Raw genomic sequence first — 23,556 nt, forward strand, 5'->3', positions numbered from 1 at the left:
CCCCCCCCTAAATTCTGGTGGGTTGATTTATTTACTTATTATCTTTTTCTCTCTATAGGTGATTATATTATGCTTGGTTACAACAGCAAACTGTGCATGTAGTGACAAAACTGAATTATATATTGTATGTAAATTGACCATTAAAGAAGACCCATTTAGGGTAGAAACGTGTTTGGTACACTTTCAAAGTATCTGTATGCTACATTTGGTTTGTCACAACATTGTTGGCTGTATTAGTCGACATTATCATAGAATAGTTTTTAGATGCTTGATTTTAATTGTTGCCATAATTGTATAAACACAGAAACATAATTGTTTTCTAGTGCAGAATATGTTTTCTACTGCCGTCGCCGCCAAATCCCCCCCCATATTAAGATAAGTTGATAAATTACAGTGCTCTGAAAAAGGACTTTTAATGACGTTTGAAATTCATATGTGGGGCATGGCTCAGCTATGTTTTAATCATATTTGGCTAATTATGGTACATTTTTTTGGCCAATAGCCACTAATATTTCTAATGAAGGTATTGCCCCAATGTGGATTTTGTCATTTCTTTCTTATGGACCAACCAGCACAACTACTTTTGTGTTTATGTTACACTTCTAATGTACTTGAGTCTTATTTTTAAGAACCCTAATACATTACCAGCTATCACCCCCTCAAGAAGTAACATAACTTCATAACATAACATAGGTTCATAAATTCACTGTAGATGTTTGCCAGCATTTGGAAATATAAGCATTTATTAAGACTGTACCATCAATGTCAGGCAGAATGGTATTTACTTTTTCTATCAGATTTTAACTCTTTTAAAAAAACTGTGCCATGCTTATAAGGATGCTTTTTCAAACGTTGAATACCAAAATGTGTAGTCTTTAAAAAATGATGATCATTTCAGCAGGGCTTTATTTCTAGAGAAAAGAGGGGCTGAGTCTGTCAAAAAGATGGCATATCAGTTCCTGGGAGGATGGCATATCACTCTCAGGGGCACTTGTGGCCACATTTGGAATGCCCACACAAACAGCCACTAGGCTTTTAGCCACCTGGAGTAGCTGTTACCTCTGTGTGTGTTCTTGTGTGTTTGTGCTTTTGAAATGGAAAGGCAGCACTTGGACCTAGGGAAGAATGAATCTGTTTCAGCTTCTCTCAGTTTTTGATTTTCGAGTCTTCAGTGCACTCCATTTTCACATTAATTTGTGAATTCGTATACATTTTTGTGTAGCTTTCCCCAATATACACATTTTTACAATTTTTTCCACTTAATATAATGTAGTTTTGGTCATTATCTTTGCTAATCTATGCATTTTTGTGTACACTTTTTGGTTGGAGAACCACATCACAAAATTTAGAAAAATGCTAACTTTTGAAGAATAGTTGTGTTTCTGTTTGCTTATTGATTCAAGAAGTGCAGATTAGGTAGGTTTGCTTAAAAAAGTTAAGTGAACAAATTTATCTCCCATCCGTATTTAAAATCTGTATTTGATAGTTTTTATTTTTCAATTTTAATGTGGCAGTTTGCTTTTGAAACCTCTCAAACTATGAGACAGAATGGAATGGACTAGGATAGGAAGAAGTGCCTATGTATGAACGACAGCACATATGTTGTTATGTGCCTTCAAGTCAATTACGACTTATGGTGACACTATGAATCAGTGACCCCCAATAACGTCTGTTATAAACCACTCTGTTCAGATCTTGTAAGTTCAGGTCTGTGCTTTCCTTTATGGAATCAATCCATCTCTTGATTGGTCTTCCTCTTTTTCTACTCCCTTCTGTTTTTCCCACCATTATTGTCTTTTCCAGTGAATCATGTCTTTTTATTATATGTTCAAAGTATGATAACCTCATCATTTTACCTTCTAGTGACAGTTCTGGTTTAATTTGATCTGACCCCCAATTATTTGTCTTTTTCGTGGTACATGGTATGCCTAAACCACATTTCAAATGAGTTGATTTTTCTCTTTTTTCACTGTCCAACTTTCACATCCATACATAGAGATTGTGAATACTATGGTCTGTATGATCCTGACTGTGGTGTTCAGTGATACATCTTTGTGTTTGAGGACCTTTTCTAGTTCTCTCATAGCTACCCTCCCCAGTCCTAGCCTTTTTCTGATTCCTTGACTATTGTCTCCATTTTGGTTAATGACTGTACGTACAACTTTGCTCATAGTTAAGATGGCGGTGGCAGGATTGCCTGCACCCGCAACTATTCTCTGCTCATCCACGCTGCACGAGTGAGCGGAGCGTTATTTAGGTTTAGATTTCTTGTAACAGCATGTGATATAATTACAAAACATGTTCAGCCTTTTTATTGGATTCTTGTGTAGCTTGGAATAAATTGGTGACATGTGCCTCTGAGTATATGGTAAGTGCTGGCAACACCTGCAATCAGTCTAAATAACAGAAACAAGACATACACTGTAGTGGTCTTGGTTTTGGAGGGAGCAAGCAACAATATTAAAGCAGTTGATATTCAGATATTCATTTTATTTGATTTACTTTTCATTTTTAATGAAGTTTCCTGTGGTAAACTCTTTTGTTTCTCTTTCTGTAAATATGTGTATAGCAACATTTTGTATAATTTATGTTGAAAACCTTCAAGAACAGCTGTGGAGTAATGGCATGGACGATTCTGCAGAATAGCGTCCAGTAGACATGAGGACATGCTAAGGACAATCATGTAGCCCTTGTACTTGACTTTAATGGCTATACCAGTGCAGTTGCACAAGTGCAAGGGCCATAAGATTCTCTTCATTGTGTCCTCCAAGCACGCACTAGCTTACCTCTTATTTTTCTGTTGTACCACGTTATAAAATGTGTCTTCTCACAGTTCTGTCTGCTCTGGTTACAGAATTCTCAGTCTGTCACTGGTACTGTGTTCATACAGTGTCTGATCTCAAGGCTCCAACAGTGGAACTAAAGTCATAGTGTGCTGAGTAGGAGTCTTTTAGTTTGCACAAGCAATTGAATCATTCTGATTGGACAAACACTACTTGAATCTGACAGAACAGAAGAAGAGGCAGTGTTTTGTACCCCCTCCCCCCAAGAAATTGAATAGGGTGAGGAGTAGACATAACATTAACAAGCTGTTAAAAACAAGAGAAGCTTGGAGAAATGAGGGGAAAGGATGTAGATTACAACAACATTTCTCTTTCTTGCTTGTCAGCCAAAGACTGTTCAGTGGAAACGTGGTTTTAGCATGGTCATGAGGAAGGATGGAGAAAACCCAGCATTTTTTCATTCTGTATCCTGTATCCAGGTGGAGATTAAGGGTTTGTGGGGAAGGAAGGTTTTACTTTCATTAATGCCAGGGAACAGAGATACCCATTTCTGCAACAGAGTTTATTATTGATTGAACAGTACTTTGCACCAAGAAATTGTATAACAAGATTCCGACTTATGGCAACCCTATGAATTGGGTTTTCATGAGGCTGAGAGGCAGTGACTGGCCCAAGGTCACCAGTGACCTTCATGGCTGTGTGAGGATTTGAACCCTGGTCTCCCAGGTCATACTCGAACAACTTAACCACTACACTACAAAAATATAACCAGTCTTTTTCCATTAAAAGAAATAAGAATAAGGAAAAGTGGAAACATTAGATCTGGAATTGTCTGTGGTTTCTGCCAGACAGCATATCAAATTATCAGACCTTTAATGCTTCCTTGTATTTCAGATACAGCAGTTTCTATATTATAAAAGAAAATGTCAGCAAGACAGATGCACAGATTTTCACATCATATTAAATATATTTTTTATGAAATCTGAAGCTACAATCCTAAACAGGATTGCATGGGAGTAAATCCCATTGAACTGAAAATCTGGCTTCCTGCAACCTGAGCCCATTATTCCATGTCTTGCACTCTGGGACAATCGAGAAGAGATCCTGGCCCTCTTCGGTGTGATAATCTTTGAAGAAGAATGCTATCATATGTCTCCTCAATCTTCTTTTCTCAAGGCTGAACATGTCCATTCTTTTCAGTCTGTCCTCATAGGGCTTTGTTTCCAGTCTCCTGATCATCCTGTTATAGACCTTGACATTTTACTGACAGCCAGTGTGCTGTAGTGGCTAGAGTGATGGACTAGGGCTGCAGACACACTAGCTGCTTCAAAAGCAGCCAGATCATTTTATCTGGCTTCAGTTTAACATGTTTTAAAAATGGGTTTGCCCATGGCAGGATCCATCTCCCTTCCATGCTGTTGATCTCAGACCTTTTAGGACCACTCACAGCAAAGCATTGTCTCTGCCTAACCTACAGCAAAACATTTTCATTGGGCACACCGCAGAGTGGCAATACGTTGATCAATCTACCGAACAGTTTTGATTTCTGTGTGAAGCTGATTTTTCAGAGAAACACACTGAAGCTGCATTTCCCAGGTTTGGAAAAAAAGGGGTAGAGTTTGACTAGCTTTGTGCGTCTCTAACTTCAGAAAATGGAGGTGTAGACACAGTGAAGTCACACAACCACAAGTGTGTCTCTACCCTAGGACCTGAGAGACTAGGGTTCAAATCACCATTCAGCCATGAGGCTTGTTGGGTGACCTTGGGCCAGTCACAGTCTCCCAGACTAACCTACCTCACAGGGTTGTTGTGATGATAAAATGGAGAGGAGGGAGAACCATGTACACTCCCTGAGGAACTATGGGACATAAATGCCATAATAAAATAAATAAATAAAACTGATTCACATTTGTATGTTCATCCATTAAGGGAACAATCCAACCCCAAGATCCACCTTGACGAATGGAGTCTGGAATAGTACATTTGCTGGTGTAAGTCCTCCATCCTGGCTCAGTTGGGGCTCAGACAGCTCAGCTGGCTCAGCTGAAACCAGATGAGCCAAAGCCAGGGTAAGTTCCCAAAGAGGTACATTCTGGAGGAGTGGCAGGGTTGTGGTGGGGGGAGGATTGGGCAGAGGGAGACTTATCCCTATTCCAAATGCTGTTCAGCTCGGTCATGTGACCTAGCGACCCAGCAGAAATTGCACTGGCAAAAAGGGTGGTGTAAGTCAAACTTTATTTTAAAGGCTTATTTCCCCTCTGTCAGGCTCAGGACAGCTCAGCCAGCAATACCCCTGCTCCTGAACAGAGTTTGGAATAGTGGTAATTATACTGACATAATATACTTCAGCATAAATAATGCTGGCTTCCTATAGTTTGGATTGCTCTGTTAGTATTTGAGTAAAGAATCAAATTATTTATTTATTTATTATATTTCTATACCGCCCAATAGCCGAAGCTCTCTGGGCGGTTTACAGCATAAAAACATCCAGTATACAATTAAAAACATATATCAAACACATTGAAACAATATAACAAAATAACTAAACATAGTTAAACACATGGACAATGACAGACACAATCCTAAAATGTTAAGTATAAAAACGTATTAAATCAGTTAAAATATGAAGCTGTTTAAGATGTTAATGTTAAAATTACTAAAATTAAGATTGTGAGTGATAGATGTAGGTGTTAAAAGTAGATATTAAAATGTTAAAATGCCTGGGAGAACAAGAAGGTTTTTACCTGGCGCCGAAAGGATAACAATGTTGGCGCCAGGCGTACCTCATCAGGGAGAGAATTCCATACATGGATGGAATACGTACATGGATGTGTAAATAAGTTATAAAGGAATGAACTTTAAGCTTCTTTTTATTTATTTAAAAAACCCTCGTTCCGTTGTTTAATTCTTCTGTCACTGATTTTATTATACTCTGTATATTGCTTGGGACATATATGGAAGGTAATTAATTCTTCATGATCATGATGACCACCACTGCCACCACCATCATGCCAGACCAAACATCTCCTTTTGTAGGCCTCGGGGTAAAATTTAATATTATGGACAGGGTGCTTTGAAGGGAAATGTTCAGTATTAGCATCTTCGTTTAAATATTCTTACACTGATACAAGAATTCACACCTGCTACTCTCAGCTTCACTGAGAAACAGTTGACAATAGTCTGTGCTTGTGTCACTACCATCTTGTCACTTCCACAACAGAAAGTCAGTGGCAAAGAGTGAAGTGGTTAAGTGCACAGCTAAGATATTAGGTGACAAAAGAAGCCAGTGCAACATTCAGCTGTGTCTACCTGTCAGTGGCTGGCAAAATAATTTTAACTCTGCTGCCAGTAAAAAGAATGCAGACCTCTACAAAAATGAGGAAAGAGGACACCTGCTTAGCAACCCGTTGACCCAGAGAAATCACGACAGGGAGGAGTAGTTATGAATGGTGTTGCTAGGGAAGGAATTTGAAAGGGAACTGTACACTTTTGAACCAGGATTTTATTCAATTATCTATTATTTTTTAAATTTGATATGCAAGAGTGAACAAGGGCATGATCCAATCAAAGTTGAGCAAGTTTCTGCTCCATTGGCCACATGGGAGAGATTTCAGCATGTGCTTTTGAAATGCATTATAATTATAAATCAACTCATGTGGTAGAATTAGGCTTATTGACCTGAACGATACAGCTGTGATGTGCTCACACTTGAATGTCTTTCTTTCAGACTTAAATTCTGCAGTCTGCACTGTAATCTCTGAGAAGTGGTTTATATTTTACAGCAAACTAGCACATGTTTATGCATTTATTTGATTATTGCAAGTATTTATATCCCACCTTTCCATTGTATTTAGAAGCACCCACGATAACCTAAAACAATTTTAGAAAACAAAACAAAACTAAAATGCATCAGAAATTAAAAATCTAAAGCAATAAACAGCAATAAAAAGAGACAGGTACAGCAGGTAAAAACAGATCAATCCTTAATAAGTAGAGGAGTGGCCACAATAGAATCCTCAACCCAGCAGGCCAAAAGCAAGGAGAGAGGTGGGTGACCTTCAGTGGTAGGGAGTTCCACAATCTAGGCACAGCCATAGGAAAGGTTCCCTGTCCCATATCTCAACCAGCCAGGCTTGTATGGAAGGAGAATGGTTCCTTAGATGCCCTGAGCACAAACTGATTAAGGCTTTAAAGACAATCACAAAGATGTTTATTTATGCCTGGAAACAAATTGGCAACCAATGCAGCTGCTGTAGGATAGGCATAATATACTCTTATGGGCCAGTACCCATTAGCATCCTTCCTGCTGGACAGGCAGAAATTTCAGATGTTCTTCAAATGTAGCCCCATGCATTGCAATAATTCATTCTAAAAGTAACTAAGGCATATGTTACCACAACCAGGCTGGACCTTCTCAATAATGGGCACAGTTGGTGCACCAGGTTAAGATGAGCAAAAGCACCCCAAGGCACAATTGCTATTTGGACATCCAGATTCATGGCTGATTTTAGGAGTACTCGCACACCACAATTCTGATTTGTAAAGAGGAGTGTACCACACCCTAAAAGACTGTACCCCTATCCCTTTGACCCAAACATGCTTACACATATATCAATAATCTGATTCAGCATGACAGCTTCATATTGATATATCTATTATCTACTCTGATTGGCAGCAGCTCTCCTTCACTCTGGCAAAGGTATTTCCAGCCCTCCTATCTGACATCCCTTTTACTGGGGAAGTGGATGCTGGTCAATGAACCTGGGAGCTCATGTAGGCAAAAGAATGTGCCCACTCCGAGATGGAATTACTTGGAGACACTGGGGGGGAAAAACCCATCTGGTTAAAATACGGTGCACTCAGCTTTCTTATTCCATATTATAGTATCACTGTGTAAGTAAGCAAATAACTAAATTCTATATTGTAACCACAGGACACAGCAAATCAGAACATACATGAAAACATTACTACATCATGTATCCAAAAGGATTTAAAATATTGATAGATCATACATCCAATTATCAGAAAATAGAAATAAAACTGAAATCCAAAATACCAAATAGTAGTTACAACTCCAATAAAAGTAATCCAGATTCCCAGGCTAGTCCTGAAACTACAATTCAGCCAGATGACTAGCAGCATTAAGAAATACAGATATCTTTCTATTTTTAAAAGAAAATAAAGGAAAAATGGCCACTTGATAACTGACATAAGGTAATGCCTCTGCCAGCAAATAGTTGGTGCATTCCACTTCTGAGTCTGAGAAGCTGTCAATAATCTGATCCAACATCTTTCTTCTTATTGCTTCATAAAAGGTGCAGTGTAGGGCATAATGTTTAATGTCCTCCACTTGACCCTGGCCACAAGAACAGAGACACTGCTTCACAGAGACTTTACAGAATCTGCCCTCAAAATACATGAAAGGCAGTTTGGAAATGTAAGTTGGTAAATGCCTTCCTTAATGGTGCACTAGTGAGGTTGACTAAGCACCATGAAATATTTTTTCTTAAAATGGTGGTACCACAGAGAGAATTTAGAGTGCTGGACCAGACCAGCATCTCAATTGGCATCACACTCAACGAGCCAGTTGTGAATTTTATTTGTCACCACAGACTCAACAACCTCTAATAAAGGCAGAGAATACATTTATAAAATGGGGGATAGCATATTTGCCCACTAGTTCCCCTCCCGGGAGTGCCAATAACAAGATTTAACTAAGTGGCCTTTGGTGATGCTTTCAAACTTCTTAAAATATTTGAATAATATCAGACAGACTCTTACAGTAATTGAGGGCAGCCCTGCTTCCATTCTTAAGTGTGTGACAGGGGTACTCTGGGGGAGAGTCCACAGTTTCCTTATTCTGAATTATTTCTAGCTCGATAAACATCTTCTCATTCTATCCCCAAATCTCAGAATTAACATTGTGGCATTGTTTCCACCACAATACCACAAAAGTGTGATTGGGCCCCATGTCAAACCCTATGAGGGATATTAAAAGTGCCATGGAGACCTCTCAAATGATCTTCCTTAAGGACTGGCAGGTTACAGACGTTGAGTTGAAAAAACAAGAAAATATAAACCCAACCTACTCAAATGGATAGAAATACAGAATTGGGTTAGGTTATCCCGATATGAAAAATATGGATACCAAAGTAACTAAAATAAATATATAAAAGTGTCCAACTTTAATCTCAGACAATTAGTGAGTGTGTGTGTGTGTGTGTGTGTGTATACTATAGCCAGCATGGATTTTTCAAATTCCGCAATGTTAAATTGAAAATACCCCCATGCCATTCTGATGCCTCCCATAAGATCATTACAAAACAAAACCTTACAAAACTTATAGTCCTGAACTCAGAAACACTTGCTTAATAAACCTCTCAATTTTCATAGTGATGCACAAAAGAGTCAGAGAGAATAGAGAATTCAAACTCTAAAAAGAAAGGAGAAAACCCCGAGCCCTTTTGGACTTTTTTCTCTGAGAGTTCTCATAATCTGTTGAAATTCATTAAAAGTCAGCCATGTTCACAGAGGACCTGGACTCCTATTACTGACCTTGCCCCATACTCTGACCTTCATCTTCTGCAGTTTAAAAGTTAAAAAAAATAATGCCTGGCTGATTTTTACTTAATTTAATAAACTTTGCATTGAACAATGCATGCTCAGTAAGAACCAACTGTCAGTGTTCTAAACGCCAGACACACAGCTGCTTGGCTTGGCTAATCAGAAGGCCACACACCCACACCAGACTTTGTTTTCATGTGAGACAGTCATAGCTTCCTCCAAAGAATCCTGGAAAGTGTAGTTTGTGAAGGATGCTGAGAGGAGACTCCCATTCCCCTGACAGAGCTCCAGTGGCCACACTGGTTTAACAGTCAGCCACGCTGATTGAGGGTCTATGAGGGAAACACGGCATCTCCTAGGAACTCTCAGCACCCTTCACTAACTGCACTTCCTTTGATAGAAGCCATGACTGTCCAAAGTGAAATAAAGGCCTGGTGTGGATGTGGATAGGGACAGCTTTGCTTTAAATTTGGGTGGGAGGACACTACATGTGCCTGCTGTAGAATAAAAAGGTGGGGGAAACACTGAAAAGCAATGATACTGTTCACAATGTTTTCCTTTTGGAAAAGAAAGGGGCTTCTCCTCTACCAGTGCCCACCCACCCAATCTTCTCCCCTCCCTGCCCCTCCCTCAGGTCAGTGTTGGACTACAACCTGGGAGACCAAGGTTCAAAACCCCACACAGCCATGAAGCTCACTGGGTGACCTTGGGCCAGTAACTGCCTCTCAGCCTCAGAGGGAGGCAATGGTAAAACCACCTCTGAATACCATTTACCATGAAAACTCTATTCATAGCGTCGCCGGAAGTCGGGTCGACTTGAAGGCAGTCCATTTTCATTTTCAAACATGATTGCACAGAAATAAATCCCACTGAACTCAAAAAGTATGCAAATGATCAAACCCACCCTCCCTTCTCCTCTCTCCCCTCCCCTCCCTCTTGCCCCTTCCCTCCCCCTTCCTTTGCCCTTCCATCCCCATCCCTATTCCCTTCCAATCCCCTCCCCCCTTTCTCCTCCCATGGTCAGTTTTACCTATTTAAGCATGATTGCATAGGAGTAAATACCATTGAACTCTATAAGCGTGCAAATGATCAAACCTGCCCTCCCCTCCCCCTTCCTTTGCCCCCTTCCAATCCACTCCTTCCCCCTCCCCCTCCCCCTCCCCAATGGTCAGTTGTACCTATCCTAACCATGATTGCATAGGAGTAAATTCCACTGAACTCAGTTAGCATGCAAATGATCAGACCTGCCTTTTCCCTCCTTCCCCTCCCCTTTCCCTTCTTCTTCCCCTCCCCCTTCCTTCTTCCTCCTCCCCTGCCCACTCCAGACCCTCCCTCCCTACTTTCTGGACTATCCTAAGCATGATTGCAGGGGAGTAAATCCCACTGAACTCAATAAACATGCAAATGATCAATCCATTCTCAGCAAACTTGCAAGGGATCCCATTTCTTACCTCTCAGATTTAAAAGCAGAGAAATTCACTAATAGGCAAAAAAACATTGGGGTTTAAGAATGTACCTATAGCCCACAGATATTTCTATCAAACTTTAAAAAGCAGGGAAATTGGGCAGCTAGAGTGAATGCACCAGGGTAGCAGGAGACCTGACCTCCTCTCTGAGATATTGGACTTCCCTACAAATTGGTCAAAATGCAAATACAATTTGGGTTGTTCTTTCACAGTCCAATCCACTTGCTGTGTAGCTTGGAACAATTTGGTAACATGTGCTTCTGAGCATATGGTGAGTAGTAGAAAGAAGACGTGCTGTGCTGATCTTGTTTTAGCAAATGTGTACATGGGTCAAAACTGCCTACAAAAATGTACTTATTAGGAGAATTTTCATGAGGATTTTTTAAGAAACCCACAAATTACTCCAGAAATGTGGAGAACTACATTTAAGATTGGAAAAATAAGAAACTGAGAGAACCAATATTGACAGATCCTTAGCTGGTTGTGGTTGTGTTCCTCCTTCCATTACCTTCCCATTACCTTCCCATTATCTGCCTATCAAAAATTATACATTGGCTCCCCCACAACTGCTTTGGGATTTCTTTTGAAATTAAGGGGGATGTAGACAGGATTTTACTAAACAAACCAACAGAGTCATCTTTGAGCAGTGGTTTCTTTCCAGTGGAACATTGGGCTGGAGCATTCAAGTCCTAAAATGTTGAGGTTGTAGATGGGTATATTCATGATTAATAGTAGATTAACTGACAAAAACAAACAAGCAAACACCCACGCACCCCATATTTTGATTACTTTTGCATTCTCCTGGCACTATTTTTTTTAAAAGCTAAGAACTGAAAATTAATGACTGCTAGTTACGATGGCTATTTTTAATTCCCAAACTGAGAGACAGTTTTCCTGTGAGCACCAATTGATGGAGACCAACAGTAGGAAAAGCTGTTGTCTTCACATCCTGCTTATGAACTTTCCAGAGGCATCTAATTGGTCATTATGAGCAATAAAGTGCTGGGACTAGATCGGGGTGGAGAACCAGTAGCCCTCTGGATGGTGTTGGACTATGTCTCCCACCAGCCTCAGCCAGCATGACTGATGGTTAGGGATGGTGGGAGTTGTAATCTAGTGGCATCTTAAAGTTCACAGGTCCCCTAATTCTGGACTAGGTGGATCCAGCAGGGCTCATCTTAGATTCTTAACTGATTAAGATCAATAACATGTTTGAGACAGATATCACTTTGGACATGAGAAAATACAAAATAATTTCCCTTTGTGTTTTTTCTTTCTGTTATCAGGATAATTAGATCAGGAACTAATTGAAACGGAGACTAATTAATTTCAGCAATTGTTATGTATATGAAACCATAGTCTTTTCTTGACAAATTTGGTCTGATGAGGCAATATGAAGTGCTTGACATTTTGCCACTGAAAGTTAATTGCTCTCAATCTCCAATTTGAATGACCCATAATAAGAACTGAATTGCTTAATGCATTATTCAGAAGAAAAGTAGATGTGAGGGGATCACAGAAGGGGAAAAAAACTTTTAAGTGAAAACATGGATTGCTTTATTAGGCAGTATCATCAACATTACATATTGTCATCAAATACTTCTGAGTAAGGATTGGAGCTGAAATAAATTTGGAATCAAAAGCTTTATAACATGACAAATCTATTAAAAGACATGAACATATTTGAGGTCAATTTGTCAAAACTTTTTTAACACATCAACCTGAAAATTGATATTTAATTGTCAAAGCAGGCATTTCAAATCAGCTGTTGACTGCAGATCTGCTGTTCTACTTTTGGTGCTTAAAACCAGTCGTTTATGAGTACTAGAAAGGCAATCACGGCAAAGCTGTCTGGGGGGGGGGCTTACTCTAGTTCTTCCTGTGTGCATGTAGTGCACAGAGAGAGCTCCACAAAATGAAAGTCTTTTCATTAACTTCAATGCTGAACCGAGTTTTGGACTGGAAACAATTTATTGATGAAGAAAATGCAGACAACTTTCAAAGGAACACAGTAAGCTGCCTTACATAATATCAGAAGAGCCTGCTGGATCAAGCCAGTAGCCCATCTAGTCCAGCATTCCTTATGCTGAGTCAGGCCATTAGTCCATCTAGCCCAGTATTGTCAACACTGACTGGCAGTGGCTATCCAGAGTTTCAGACAGGGCTCTCCCTCAGTGATGCTGGGGATTGAACCTGAGACCTTTTGCTTGCAAAACATGTGCTCTAGTACTGAACAATGGCCCTTCCCCAATAAAATACAAAAGATCTTAGAATCATATTACATATAATCTGGTAAGACAATTGGAACAACCATCCAGTTGTACACCTTTTCCACCATGAGCATTAATGTGAACTGGGATGTGCAGATGTGGATGGGAGTTTTCCTAACTGGAAGGAGACTCTCCTTTTGTCTAAATTAAAAATAATTATAATAGGCTGTCACCACAAATGATGAACCTCATGCAACACCCTAGTCTGTTCAGCTCTTTGGGGACTTTCTGGGGTCTACTGCCAGGAAACATTTCCTTCAACCCAGCTGTAGAAGAAAATAAATGAAGAGAGGAGTTTTGGACTTTGTTTCCCAAAGCACAGAGGACACAGATCCTAACAGAGCAGAGCAGAGGGAGCTGTCTCAGTTGATCTACAGATGAAAACATAAAAGCAAGCCAGCTTTCAGAGAGCGAGCGAACAGGGAGGGCAAACAGGAGTTTGACAAAGGAGCTCGACAGGGGAGGACAAGGGGGAGGTCCCTAAAACAAAAAACAAAAACAAAAAACCATCACCACAACAACAAACCAAACAAATTACTAATTCTCCAGTGAGACTCTCAAGTTTACCCTGAAGTAGGACAGGACAAAGCACAGGCCACTCCAAAACAAGTAGTTAGAAAGAAACAAACGGTAGAAGAGAGTATGAATGGGAAGGATTCTCCAGTGGTTGTAACCTGCAAGGTGTGTGCCATGTTTGTTGCCTGCAACAAGTGCAAGTTCGTGGCACTGTTGGGAGAGAAGGTGAGAAGCCTGGAACGGTGGGTGGCTACACTGAAGACTATTAGAGAAGATGAAGAGTTCTTAGACAGAATGCTGGAACAACAGCAGCAAAGAGATGTGGAGGTGGAAGAGCAACAGCATGTGGTAGCAGAAGAGGAGACTGCTTTGGAGAGGAATAACGAACTGGAGGAAACTCCGTGGGAAAGGGTGACAGTTAGGAGCAGAAGAGGTAGAAGACACCCTTCACCAGTGGAGCTATGGAACCACTTTCAACCACTTGAGGAGGAGACTGGAGGACAGCCTGTGGTGGAAGAATTGCAGGAGACCCGTGTGACAACAAACAAGTGGCTGAAGCTCAATCAAGCAGGGCCTTGAAACCATGCCCCACAACATGAAGAGAAGAGTACTAGTAGTGGAAGACTCCCTACTGTGAGGGATCGAAACCCAAGTAAGCTGAGAAGATCTGTGGATTCACCAGGTATGCTGTCTACCAGGAGGATGGATTAGAGGTGTGACGGAAAGGTTTCCATCACTCAGCAAGCCCACCAACAGGCATCCCTTTCTTCTCATCCATGTGGGAACAAATGATACTGCCAAATGGAGCTATGAAGAAATCACATCAGACTTTGAAGCTCTGGGAAGGAAACTCAAGGACTTTGGGCCCCAGATAGTTTTTTCATCCATCTTTCCAGTACTTAGAAGAGTAGAAAGGGAAAGAAAAATACTTCGTGTGAATGAATGGCTACGAAGGTGGTGCAACGTGAGAGATTTGGATTCTGGGACCATGGGCTATGGTTCCTGGAAGATGGACTGCTGGCAAGTGAAGGGTTACATCTCACAAGGACTGGGAAGAATGTGTTTGGCCACAGCATGGAGAAGTTCATCAGGAGGGCTTTAAACTGAATCCTAAAGCGGAGGGAGACGTAAACTTGGTGGTAACAACTGATGAAGGCTTATGCACAGTAGCGGGACCAGAGAATTGACTCTAATAGGGCCCAGTAACAGTCCTCAGAAAAATGTAGTAAGGAAGTCAAGGCATAAATCACATGGTCTTTGATGTCTGTATACTAATGTGCAGAGCATGGGAAAGAAGCAGGACGAACTTGAACTCTTAATAAAGGAGAGCAATTACGACTTGATAGGTATAACTGAAACTTGGTAGGATGACTCCCATGACTGGAATACAGCAATTGAAGGATACAACTTGTTCAAAAGGAACAGAAGGAATAAAAAGGGAGGTGGAGTCACGCTATATGTTAAAAATATATATCCCTGCACAGAAATACAGGAAGATGATCAAGTAATAAAAGGAATGTGGTGCTTGGAGTCTATTACCGACCACCCAATCAAGGAGAAGACGAAAATGTAACTTTTGAAAAGCAAATTGCCAATGTTTCGAGGAGGCATGATGTAGTATTAATGGGGAATTTCAATTATCCCGATATCTGTTGGGAGACAAATTCTGCCAAACACGGTCCCTCCAAGAAATTTCTGACTTGTGTTGCAGATAACTTTCTCCTATAGAAAGTGGAGGAAGCAACCAGAGGATCAGCTATCCTGGACTTGATTCTAACCAATAGAGATGATTAGGTGGATGAAGTGGCACTTACGGGAACTCTGGGGGAAAGTGACCACACCATACTTGAATTCTTGATTTTAACAGAAGCAAAAGCTGAGAGTAGCCATACACACACCCTGGACTTCAGGAAAGCTGATTTTAATAAACTCAGTACAATTGTAAGTATGGTTCCATGGCAAGCCACCCTAATGAGAAAAGGAGTCAAGGATGGGTGGGAGTTTCAGGTTAGTGGACACTCTAGGCGACTTACAATAACAAAAAGCTATACATAATATACATATACAAAAACAAACCACAGTCCTAAACAATTTAAAACCAATTTCCAATTAAAACATCATAAAATTAATCCTCCTTAATCCCACAAAAAAAAGCACACAAAAAACAAACAAACACCCAGGCCACCCCAGCCAGCCGGCTTATGTATCGCTCCAAAGAGGGACAGGTGGTAGCAATCAGTCCCAGCTGGCTGGGTACCTGGGGCCTGGTCCTGCAGGATGCAGGTCTGCCAGGCAGAAGTCCCACAGGGAAGGGTGGTGGAGGTGGTGATCCCACAGCAGCAGCAGCAGCCTCTCCTTCCCTGGGCGGCGATGTTCTCTTCCTGCAGGCCCTGGGTCTCCCAGGCCACCCCAGCCAGATGGTGTCAGGAAGGCTAAAGCTGAGAATGAGCTGATGCTAGCGAGGGATGCTAAAAGCAACAAAATAGCTTTCCTCGGGTATGTCCATAGTAAAAGACAGAGAAAGAAATGGTGGCACAGCTGCTCAATGAGAATGGCAAAATGATAACAGATGATAAAGAAAAGGCAAAAGTGCTCCATTCCTACTTTGGCTCAGTCTTCTCCCAAAAAAAGGCTCTATGACCCTCCCAGGAAACATGAAGTAGAAGGGGCAGGATTGGAGCTTGAGACTGATAGACAAATGGTCAAGGAATACCTAATCACTTTGAATGAGTTCAAATCTCCAGGGCCTGATAAACTGCATCCTAGAGTATTGAAGGAACTGGCTGAAGAACTCTCAGAGCCGCTGACTATTATCTTTGCGCAATCATGGAGGACTGGTGAAGTGCCGGATGACTGGAGGAGAGCTAATGTTGTCCCTAGCTTCAAAAAGGGCAAGAAGGAAGAACCGGGGAACTACAGACCAGTCAGTCTAACATCAATCCCTGGAAAAATTCTGGAGCAGATTGTAAAGCAGTCAATCTGTAAGCACCTTGAAAGCAATGCAGTGATTACTAGGAGCCAACATGGATTTATGAAGAACAAATCCTGCCAAACTAATCTCATCTCATTTTTTGATTGGGTAACCTCCCTTGTAGACTGTGGGAATGCTGTGGACATAATATATCTCAACTTCAGCAAAGCTTTTGACAAAGTTCCCCATGATATTCTGATTAGCAAGCTAGCTAAATGTGGGCTGGATGAAACAACTATCAGATGGATCCACAGTTGGCTCCAGAATCATACTCAAAGAGTGTTTATCAATGGTTTCTTCTCAAACTGGGCGGAAGTAATATGTGGGGTACCGCAGGGATCGGTCCTGGGCCCAGTGCTCTTTAACATTTTTATTAACGACTTGGATGAGGTACAAAGCATGTTTATCAAATTTGCAGATGATACAAAGTTGGGGGGCATAGCTAATACCATGGAAGACAGAAAGAAAATTCAAAGGGACCTTGATAGGCTGGAGCATTGGGCTGAAAACAACAGAATGACATTCAACAGGGATAAATGCAAAGTTCTACACCTAGGAAAAAGAAACCAAATGCACAGTTGTAAGATGGGGAATACTTGGAATTGTTGTTGATCACAAGCTGAATATGAGCCAACATTGTGATGTGGCTGCAAAAAAAGACAAATGCTATATTGGGCTGCATTAACCGAAGTGTTGTTTCCAAATCACGTGAAGTACTTGTTCCCCTCTATTCAGCACTGGTTAGGCTTCATCTTGAATACTGCGTCCAGTTCTGGTCTCTACACTTCAAGAAGGATGCAGCTGGACAGCCATCTGTCGGGAATGCTTTGATTTGGATTCCTGCATTGAGCAGGGGGTTGGACTCAATGGCCTTATAGGCCCCTTCCAACTCTACTATTCTATGATTCTATGAGGGCTGCCAACAGACAGGTAAAAAGGATCCATTTCTACTGGGCAAATTCTGTAAGATAAGAATAGCCAGCTGCTGCAATCCTTGCCCTTTCAGGTTTTTAACCAATGAGTGAAGTCAAAGATGTGACAGACAAGGGATTTCTTGAACACCAGACAATAGCTAGATATCATTGCAAATCCTTTCTCTGCCTTTTCCTGCTTATCTCTGCATATTGGTTAATGCTGTGCATGTGCACATTCTGTGAATTGCATAAGCTTATAGCTTTCAGCAGTGGCATGTGTGCCTGCTTACCCACTTTTCTCTCTCTGTGCACATCCAACATGAGGCCCAGAACAGAAGACCAAAGAAGCACACACAGCACAGCAGGATCTTGGTAGGCATGCACAGTAAACAATATCAGTGATAAAGATAATAAAAGTGTGCATGCGGGTTTTTAAAATTTTATGCATACACGTACACATACATACAAACATACATACATGTATATATGTGCATACACATATGAAGGAGTGAAAAGAACTTAAAAGATAAAGGGGAAAAAACTTAAAACAGTGTCAGGGTGACCCGTCAGTCCCAACCAAAGGCTCTCTGGAACAATATAGTTTTTACAAGTTTCCGGAAAATCATCAGAGAGGGAGCAAAGCGGGCTTCTTGGGGCAGGGAATTCCAAAGTCTGGGAGCCACAATTGAAAAGGCTCTCCTGCATGCCTGTTAATCTAACTTCTTTCATTCCAGGCATGGAAAGGAGACCAGAGGCAGATGATCTTAAATCCAGGGTAGGAACATATGGACGTAGGCAGTCCCTTAATTACACTGGTCCAAGGCTGTTTAGGGCTTTAAAGGTCAAAACCAGCACTTTGAATTGGGCTCAGAAACAAATATTTGAACATGAATAAGGTGTACATGCAGCTTATGATGCCATTTTAATGTGTTACAGTTTTCTAAATATAAGGAGTTATACAAATTTAAATTTTCCTGGGCTGCTGAATAGGACAGTTTATTTGTCTAATTCATAGGCTGTTTTGAAAACCTTTTCAAGATGAGATTTTAATCCTATACTCACTTTTATGGGAGTAAAGCTGCAATGCTAATTCCACATAGCTGGGATCAAACCCCACTGGATTTAATTGGCATTACTTTTGAGTAGAAATGGTTAGAATTGTGCTCTAAGTCAGTGAGACTTTTCAATATACATAGCATAGGTTTGTGCTGTTAATCTCTCCCCTCTCATCCTATTTCTCGAGCAATTAGGCAGGCCTTACTTAGGTGTCACAGCTGTTATTTGGCAGGAAATCAGTGCCATGTATTTTTAATGAATTGTCCTGCAATGGCCAACTGGTTCGACAATAAACTATTATATGGCGGCTCAACTCCAAGTTTTCCTGAATGAATCGGATTATCTAGACCCTTTTCAATCAGGCTTCAGGCCTGGTCATGGGACAGAGACTGCCCTGGTCGCCCTGCTTTATGTCCTACACTGGGCATCAGATATGGGGAGTGTATCCCTGTTGGTGCTGCTGGACCTCTTGGCAGCCTTTGATACCATCAATCATGGTATCCTTTTGAGCTGCCTTGCTGGGATGGGTCTATGAATAACTGTTTTACAGTGGCTCCATTCCTACCTGATGGACAGGACCCAGAAAGTGGTGGTGGGAGACTACTGCTTGACACCCTGGCCATTGGCCTACTGGGTACTGCAGGGTTCCATCTCGTCTCCCATGCTCTTTAACATTTATATGAAACCGCTGGGAGAGGTCATCCGGAGATTTGGAGTGCAATGTCATCAAGAAACTGAGTCTGAATCCTAGCAAGACGGAGGCACTGTGGGTTGGTGGTTCCCGAGTTCAGATAATTGGTCAGTTGCCTGCTTTGGATGGGGCCGTACTCCCTCTGAAAGAGCAGGTCCATAGTTGGGGGTGCTCCTGGATCCATCTTTGTCACTAGAGGCCCAGGTGACCTCCGTGGCTAGGAGTGCCTTTTACCAGCTTCGGCTGTAAGACAGGTGCGGCCATTTCTGGACCAGGATAGCCTGACCGCTGTTGTCCATGCACTGGTAACCTCCAGGCTGGATTACTGTAATGTGCTCTATGTGGGGCTGCCCTTGAGGTTGGTCTGGAAGCTGTAGCTGGTGCAAAATGCAGCAGCAAGACTGCTCACTGGGGCTCACTGTCACCCCACTGCTGAAAGAATTGCGCTGGCTGTCCATTTGCTACCGGGCCAAGTTCAAGGTTCTAGTTTTGGTGTACAAAGCCCTATGCAGCTCAGGACCAGGATACCTGAAAGACCGTCTTTTCCCTTCTATACCCAGTCGATCATTGCGCTCTGCAGGTGAGGGACTCCTGCAGATACCATCTTATCAGGAAGTTCATTCTGCACAATATAGGAAACAGACCTTCAGTGTGGTGGCACCTCTTACCCTGTGGAATTCCCTCCCCTTGAATATTAGGCAGGCACCATCTCTGCTATCTTTTCTGCACCTTTTGAAGACTTTCCTCTTTCAACAAGCTTTTTTAGTTGAGATCTATCCCAGTCTGCATCTGTGTTAGAATTGCTATTAATATCTTTTCTTGCATAATGTTTTAACTCTTTTTTAAAAGATGTTTTTAACGTTTTTTTAAAACATGTTTTTAACATTGTTTTGTTTTAATGTATTTTAAGGTCTGTTTTTATGATGTTTTAAAGTGTTTTTAGTGCTTCTGTTTGCCGCCCTGGGCTCCTGCTGGGAGGAAGGGTGAGATATAAATCAAATAATAAATAAATAAATAAATATGCTGATGACACTCAACTCTATCTCTCCCTTCCATTAGATAGCAGCTGGGAGTGCTCATCCTAAACTGCTGCCTGGAGGCTGTGAAGGGCTGGATGTGGGCTAACAAACTGAAACTTAATCCAGACAAGAAGGAAGTATTGCTGGCCAAGGGTAAAACTGCCCCAAGGATAGGGTTGCAACCTGTTCTGGATGGGATTGCACTCCCCATGAAGAGCAGGTCTGCAGTTTGGGAGTTCTGGATCCTGCCCTGCTGCTGGAATATCAGGTGGCTGCAGTAGCCAGGAGTGCGATTGGCCATCTCAAAATGGTCTACCAGCTGTGTCTGTTCCTGGAGGCAGCTGACATGGCCACAGTGACACATACATTGGTGACATTGAGGCTTGATTCCTGTAATGCACTCTACGTGGGGCTGCCTTTGAAAATGATTCGGAAACTACAGTTGGTCCAAAATATAGCAGCCAGAATGCTAACTGGAGCACAGCGCAGGGAGCATATCACCCCTGTGCTGTATCGGCTCCACTGACTCCCAATTTGTTTCCGAGCCCAATTCAAAGTGCTGGTTTTGACCTTTGAAGCCCTAAATGGCCTTGGACCAGTGTAGTTAAGGGACCACTTATGTCCATATGTTCCTACCCTGGATTTAAGATCATCTGCCTCTGGTCTCCTCTGCATGCCTGGAATGAATGAAGTTAGATTGACAGGCATGCAGGAGAGAGCCTTTTCAATTGTGACTCCCAGACTTTGGAATTCCCTGCCCCACGAAGCCCACTTTGCTCCCTCCCTGATGGTTTTCCGGAAACTTGTAAAAACTATTTTGTTCCAGAGAGCCTTTGGTTGGGACTGACAGGTCAGCCTGACACTGTTTATCTTTTATTTTATCTTTTAAGTTCTTTTATTCTCACTCCCTCAGATGTGCATACACATATATACATACGCATGTATGTTTGTATGTGTGGGTATGTATATACATAATGCATTTTATGTATTTTAATCGTATTTTATGCATTTTAATTTACTGTAATGTTTGTGATTTTATTGTTTTATTATATCAAATATTTTATTATATGTATGTGTGCAATTTTATTGTAGCCGCCCTGAGTGCCCTATTGTAGAGTAGAAAGGTAGGATAGGAATATTTAAAATAAATAAATAATATGAGGTGTATGTATTTTTACATCTCCTATGTGTGTGTGTGTAGCATTATCAGCAACCCTGTGAGGTAGGTTAGGCTGAGATTTGGTTCAATTAAGCTGCATATGTTTAGAGTATTTGTGTGTGTGTGTGTGTGTGTGTGTGTTGGCAAGGTTTTGTTTTTTAATTTGCTGTAAAATATCAGGACTGTAGGATGTGCAGTTAAAGCAAGGGGGGCTGCCTTTGTGCATGTTTCCCCCCTCACTGCATGGTTTGTGATTATGACATGATAAATTTGCTCCTCGCTTTTCTTCCTGGGTCCTCCATCCCCCTTTTATCTTTGCAACAACTCGCTGAGGTAGGTTAGGCTGAGACTTGGTTCTGTCACCAATGTTGTGAAGCTGCGCATACTTTGTTTTGTCTGTTGTTATCAGGGATTCAAAATAACTGTTCATATTGATTATATGTGTACCTAAGCAGCAGCTCTTGCCAGTAGCTTGCTAGGAGACAGGAGTGGGTAGGAACATAGGGGGCTCAATCTACATACAGTGTAGCACACCCAGGAAATCCTGTTGGCACCCCTGCAGATCTGAATAAAAACGATGAATGTGAAATAATTAGTGCTGAGCCAAAAATGTATCCTCCAGTTTCTTGAAAGTTTTCTTTGTCGGGGGCGGGGGCGGGGAGAGGCTTCAATTTTTCTGCCTCTTTCTCAGGACACTTTAGAATTTTGGTGAGTATGGGGGTTTGAGCTTCCCTTATTGTGAGATGGTTGAAGTTGATGTGTATGCATGGTTTCCCCCACTTTCCATTAAACATTTCTGAGTGCTCTGAAGCCTTCCTCGCTGCTCACATTCCCTCTGATCTGAAAAAACAAAGCCCCCTTGAGAAGGCCCCATTATGGTTCCCCCCAGGCTTTTAATTGATGCACAGGCATCTGGTGAGGTGGCAGAGTGCAGATCACCAGAGAGGAGATTTGTATAATGATAGAATGGACGCTCATGAGCACCCCTCAGCCATCTCAAAAGCAAACTGCTTTCACTTCACCTCTAAGAATTTCACCAAAATGTTATCTCCCCTCTGATAATTTTGGATACAATTTCTTTTCTCATTAACTAAGACTTTTTTTTGGGGGGGGGATATTTTGGCATATCACTAGAAGTAACCTTAAAACAAAAAGTGGTAGCTTTAAGAACCAGCCAGTCTAATCCATAGAAAAGAGTCTAGGGAGACATTTAAGAGACTTACTTTCTAAAACCAGCAAAGTCAAACATCAAAATATGAAGAATGTTGTGGGGGGGGGGGAGATGAGAAAAAAAGGGAAGACAATCACACAGAGAGATTTAGAGATTTAAGATGAAATAAAGAAATAATTAAGGCTGCAGTCTTACACACACACACACACACACAGAGAGAGAGAGAGAGAGAGAGAGAGAGAGAGAGAGAGAAATGATCGCTGGAGGGGGGAGGACTGCACTCTCCCAGTGTGTGCCAGCAGAGAGAACTCTGATGGGAGAGCAGTTCCATTTATGGAATGGCCCTCTGCAGTGGAGGCCTGAGCTCCACTTGAATGGATGGGAAGCCACTGATGTTAGCCCTCCCTCTGATGTTAGCCAGCATAGAACGTTGACACAGACATTCTGGGTGCCAGGTAGAGGGTGGAAACTGGGCTGGCCAAGGGTCAACTGGATCTGATGCCAGTCCAGCTCCCAAAGATGGACCAATCTGAGCCCCTCTGTTGCTCCAGCTTGGATCTGACACAACTAAACAAACAACAAACACACCCACACCACTTCCAATTTCTGTCCTGACCAGCAGAACTCTGGATATGGTGATGGCTCTGGCATGCTGATCATCCCAGGCTGCTCTGTAACTTAGCTAGTTATAGGTTACCTGCTGAGCAAAGTCTTGGGTCTCAGAGCATGTACAGAATACCTTGCAGAAGAGAGGTTCTGTAAAGGAGAGCATATTTGGACTGTTGCTCAGATGTTTCCAGGAACAGCAAGGCTGAAAGTGAAGTTTTACATATTTATGGAAAACTGAGACCGGAGACTTCCGGGAAGGGTGACTTCGCTTGTGCCTGCTTTTGAGACGGGGTCCCGCCTCAAAAGAAGCTTATTCAGATATAAATCAGTCAGAACATTTTTTTTTGACTGATGAAATTTCTCCCGG

The 23,556-nt window shown here is 41.7% G+C and overlaps 1 long non-coding RNA gene across 1 annotated transcript in view; it reads left to right on the forward strand.

Annotated features, from left to right (window-relative positions):
* The window catches only part of LOC133385796 (uncharacterized), a 38,400-nt gene that overhangs the window by 282 nt on the left and 14,562 nt on the right, over positions 1–23,556 (forward strand). The gene's annotated exons all lie outside the window — the stretch shown is intronic.

This window comes from Rhineura floridana, chromosome 5 (genome assembly GCF_030035675.1).
Source record: "Rhineura floridana isolate rRhiFlo1 chromosome 5, rRhiFlo1.hap2, whole genome shotgun sequence".
Classification (NCBI taxonomy): domain Eukaryota; kingdom Metazoa; phylum Chordata; class Lepidosauria; order Squamata; family Rhineuridae; genus Rhineura; species Rhineura floridana.